Here is a 6,000-nt window from a genome sequence, read left to right on the forward strand (position 1 = left end):
TTTTGCATATTTATTTTGGACATATTTCCTCTTGATAACACTCTCATAAACTCTCATAAACTAACATGCACAATGTTGTCTTTACAGAACAAAGTACAAAAGTAATAAAATTTAACAAAATATTACTATTCATCGAATTATATTAAACTATAGTAATAATTATAAATTAAACAACTGTTCTAACAATTAATGAATTAATCATGTTCAAAATTATAAACAAATGGTATCAATTTCTTCACTACGTTAAACCAAGTTTCTTTACTATCCGTGATAGCACGCGTCTATCGGTGTTTGAAGGTCGGCAAAATGTTGAGTAATTTGGTGATAAACAAAAATCATTTAGAATTTATTCAAATTTATTTTCTAATAGAATTATTACTTAATTTTTTTTTGTACTTAAAATATATACAAAATAAATGCCAAAAAAGTTATAGATTTATGAAAAAATTATTAGAGCATAGGAATTAATTGTATTCAGATTTAACATTTTTTAGCAAAACATTGATATTTTTCCTCCTAGTCGGTTTACAAGTTAATCGTATAGAAAATCGTCGACCATTATTCATTATTATAATTATAATTAAAAAAAATTATACACGTATTTTATATTAAAATGATTATAATCATTAATAACACTAATAATTATTAATGTTGTGTAGTCAATGACTATAGTCAGGGACTGGAACCTATAGGTTTTTTCGGTTCTGGTTTCGATTTTGGTTGTTCAATTAATTTTTAAGGATTCCGGTTTAGGTTTCGTTGTTTTAAAAGAATAAGGGTTCTTTCGGTTTATTTCGGTTAATTCTGATTATTAGAGATTTATTAAAAAATAATATGAAATTATTTATTTATTCTTGTTTAAATTGTAATTGTTTCATTTCATGAAAATAGAAGGTATTATGAATAGTTGAAAAAAATAATTATTAATATATTATATATATATAAATTATATCAGCCTATTATATTTCTTTGAGTTAGGTTAAGTTATTTTATTCCAAATCATAGTAAGAATTTGTAAAATATTGTGTAATATTATGAAATATTATGATTTGATGAAATAAATAACTAATTTAAAATTTAATTTTAATTAGGAATTAATGTTAATACTGGCTGCTGTTATAGCTACAATTTTTTTATAAACATTAATTATATTTAATACTTAATAGACATGAAAGATGATGTACTAATTTTAAATTGTAATACATTAATAAACATACAAAAAAAAATAATAATAATAATATTACAAATTTACTTATTATATGCATTACACTATTACAATTTACAACACAAAATAATAAAAACAAAAAGATTTGACTTTTATTTTTCTGAACCGACAAATGGACAAACAAAATAATCATTACCATAGTACTCGTATTATTAGTCTAAATAACTGACCTAAATTAACCCTTTTATAATTAAGGTTACGGTTACGGTTACGGTTTTTCATTTTTGGAAATAAAAGTTTCGATTTCAGTCATGGTTCCTAAATTTTAAAGGTTAATTGGTTCCAGTACCAGTTCTTTTCGGTTACGGTTCTGGTCCCTGGTAGTCATAGACTATTTTTATTTGTTGAGTACAGACATTCATCGATTACTACTCACTGATCAGTAAAACTCAGATGTTAATGACTTTGCATATTGTTTAGCGCAATCAGTATTATACCCGAGCATAAATTCAATTTATGAAGTCTAGATTTCAAATATGCAAACTGATTTTGCATATATTTGCATATTTGACATTATTGAGAATATAAATGCATATATTAATTATTTCCAGATTTAATAGCGTATTATTTATAAATTATAAATATAAAATCAAAAATTTATTAAATTATAATCAATTATTATGGACCACGTGAATGTATTTAGTGTTTATGAATGTAAGTCGTAGAAAATTATACGCAATAAGTAAAATAATTTATTGCAGGTAGAAATTAATATACATACCTAAAGTTATGGTTTCGTTTGTGCTGTCACTGCTGTGTCAGTCACATGTAATGGCATTCATTCTTATTTATGGAAATTGTTTTGTCAGCGAGTATAAAATTAGTCAAAAGATTACGACATATTTTATTTATTGGATATCGATTTTATTATTTGATTTTATTAAACTTGTTCTGTTTACTGCAGTATGCATTTTGTATGCGAATATTTAAAGTATACGTAAATTTAATTTTAACTAATCCATCTAATATTTATTAGTATTAAAATTTATATCCTCGTATATTAATGAATGAAGTAATTTTAAATACATATTCAAAAAAAGTAAATAATTTATTTTTAATTATTTTTATTCAAGATTTTGAAAACTCGTATTTAGTGAAAAATATATTTAATATATTTTAAAGTATATAATTGCATATTTTGACATTTTTCAATGCAAATCTTAATGCATTTTTGGTCATTAACATCCGAATTCTACTAATCGGATTGACATAATGTGTTTACGTGTTTTTCCTGTATTATTTTTATATTATATTAATTTAAACGTGTTAATTAAAATGAGTGACGGCAGAAAACATTTAAGTAGTTTTTCTAATTAAAAAGTTTATAAATTAAAATTAAAAAAAGATATAAAAATTCATTTCTCAGCCCTGAAAAATTTACTCCTTTTTTGGTAATCCACATCAACCAATCTCCAATTTACCAAGTGAATTAGAGTCCAAATCCAAATCAGAACCATTTTCAAATGAACTGAGCAATAAAAAGTAATTAAATCAACAATCTAATGTACATAAATCAATTCAGTTTTTGATAAATTAATAATTTTTTATACTGCTTAGTGAAACTTTTTTTTTTAAATTCTTGTGACTGAAAATAAACTAATTGTGAATGCGAAAAGACAGTTAGATATTTCTTCCGATTAATTAAGGTAAGGCGTATAAATAAAAAATATAATAATAGTTTAGATGAAAGATTTTCTAAGGAATGTCAATATTCCCGTGGTTATAGTGATACATTATTGAAGTATGAGACAACTTCCACGTACAATATTGGAAATTAGCATGTTGTTAAAAGAAAAGAAAATAAGTGATACATTTCCTTACATAACCATAGTTTCAAGAATTTTTTTATGCCTTCCAGTCCTAAATAGTTAGTTCTACCGAATTGTCCTTCTTAAAATTAAAAAAGATTGAAAAATACTTGTGATTGAGATTAAAGAGTATCATTTAAATGATTTTACAACATTAAAATGAAATTTGCAGAAATTTATTTTGAAGATATAATTTATGAATTTGTATGTATAAGATACTTTTGTAGAAATGTTTAAGTATCTATTTGATTTTATCGTTCAATTTTATTTTTATTTTTTTCTGTTAAATATATACCTATACTGTAATAATTAATGATACATTAAACTAATATTACGAATATGGGGGCAACAAAAAATATTATACCTGGGCCACAAGTAACACAATTCTTGTATATGTGTGTATCGATTGTCCTCCGTCCTTAAGTCAACCTCAATTGTATGTAATGCCCGAACTTCTGCTTAGAAAAATTACTCATTTCTCGGGCTACCGGCCAAGTGTCAAAAAAAAAAAATACAAAAATGATCAACTTGGAGAAATATTTCAAGCTTAGAATATTATTTATTAATTTAATTTTTTTTTTATTGTTAAGTAAAAAAATATATCTATAAAAGTATTATTATGAGGAAGGTAGTAACTAGAAAATCAATATTATGCTACATTAGGTATATTCATATGTATGTATAAAGTAATTTAAAATTATTTAAGATCCAATACGGAAGACAACTAACTTATTTAACTATCCATGTTTTACATTGAGTCAGAAATAATGCAATCAGTGGATTATAGTAAAGTCATACGTTTTTTCGTAGAAAAAAGTTCATCATGTAACAATTTAACTTTAGCATTTAAAAATGATATTAAGTAAACAGTATCATTAAAATTTATCAATTTTAGTTTCTAAGTGAAACTTTTGACTTTACGGCCAAAAAACCAAATTTAAACAGTAAAACTGCACTATAAACGAGTCTTTCACTTTTCAGATTTTAGTTATTTAGTTATAACTTCAAAATTAATGTGGCTATAAACTTGAAATTTTTATCTTTCATCATAGATAATTTATTTCATATTTGACAAAATTTTTAGAAAAATATTAGCACTAATAATTCAAGTAGGTATAGAAATTTGAATACATCTTATTTCTTGAATTTTTTTTGTAATAAAATTTTTATTTTTGAATAATAACACTTGAAAATTTAATATTACTTTAATCAAATACTAATCAACAATAATGAAAAAATTTCAAAAATCGTTTATCAGTATTTTATTTTATAACTATTTAAATAAATTATTATACGATTTTTACGTATTTTACTGTTTTTACAACAATTTTCAACTTTGAATATTTATTTAAAGAAGTTAGTCCATCCAATTAAAATAAAACTTCGGATACAGATAGAACGATATTTTTACATGTAATTTTATACATTTGATTGAAAAAAATGTCTCCTACGTCAAATAGGAACATTTTAAACAGGTTAAATGCTTTTTGAAAAAAAATAATCTACTGACAACTGAATTAAAAAATATAAACGGTAAATTTTTTTACTGAAGCTAAAATACTAAATAAATAATAATAATAAAGTAATATTAAGCTAAAACTAAATACACCCGTTATATTTATTCAGTCCGAGGATCGAAGGAACAAAGAACGAAATATCCGCCACGATTATCTTACCGTTTTTTTAATTGTGATAATGATATATGTACAATAAATTTTTATTAAACTTCACCGATTGCATAAAAATTAAAAGCGATTTTTATCAATACTTTTATGAGATCATTTCTTCGGTAGCATCCTCGGAGCCTTGAGACCCTTAAATTCGACACTGACGGGCAATACGACAGTGGCGGTACCTATTGAGAGCGTGCGAGATGATGACCACCCGCCCGTAGAATCCCTCGTCGGACGCGTTACGTTGTAGAGCACAAACATTTATCATCAATTGTTTTGCGGTCGTGGGCGAAACACGAGCATACGTGTACGTAGAGTAATACGGGTGCAACATTATTTATTTTTGCGTTTGTTCGAGTAGCGGCAAAAGTTTTCCGGAAGTCGCACACGTGCCCGCATCTTGTGGCGAGTCGAAAAAAATGGTTTTTTCGGTGTGAAGAATCGCATCAGTCCTTTCGGTTTAAAACAACGACATCGGTGGAAAAATATCTGCGTCTTATTTGATTATGTCGGCAATAAATATTTGCCAAGATATCGCGGAGAGAGTGAACTAGACGAGCTCCATCACTTTCGCCTCGCTTCAATGGTGCTCGGTCGGATAGCGGTTTTTTTCGCCCCAGTCAAAGGCCGCAAGAACAATCGAGATGCGAACGCAAGAGTGTACCTTATTTATACTCAAGCATTCCTAACATATTTGTCGCTGTGTTTCCGCGCGAGAGTTGTGCTTTACGTCATGTGTGATCGGTCAAATGAATTAACGGTAAAGTTTTCGGAGCTTTTTAGAACCCATTATTTGGAAACCGATTCATTCATACCACACAGACAGAAAAAAATCAGCAATATATGGATTCGATTAAGTGGGCAACTAGAATATTGTGAAACCGAGTTGAAGAAAAATATACTCGCTCAAGGCTGTTATTTAGGGGCCATTTTCACATAAAAAGAATCTTCGATCAAATCAAAATCCGGTGCAACTGATGTTTACAATCAGGAAGGGAAGCGTCCTTGAGATTTTTCATGTCAGTTACACAACGAGAAGTTTTTTTAAACTTCATATCGGACTTATATCCGATATTTAGCGAATTTTGCGGGTATCCCTGTTTACAAGCCAATAGGTATGATTTGCTTTTGAACATTCATATATTCAATATATCTCCGTAGTCTTTTTTAGTATCAGTTTACAAATGAAAGACAACTGTAAATATTGAAGATACAAAATATGTTAAGGTAATTATAATACGTAAATGCACAACACGCTGTAGCAGTGACAACCTCAACAACATCCATGTTCGTT

The sequence above is a fragment of the Sipha flava genome, unplaced genomic scaffold (assembly GCF_003268045.1).
Source record: "Sipha flava isolate LNK unplaced genomic scaffold, YSA_version1 0_pilon_pilon, whole genome shotgun sequence".
In the NCBI taxonomy this organism is placed as follows: domain Eukaryota; kingdom Metazoa; phylum Arthropoda; class Insecta; order Hemiptera; family Aphididae; genus Sipha; species Sipha flava.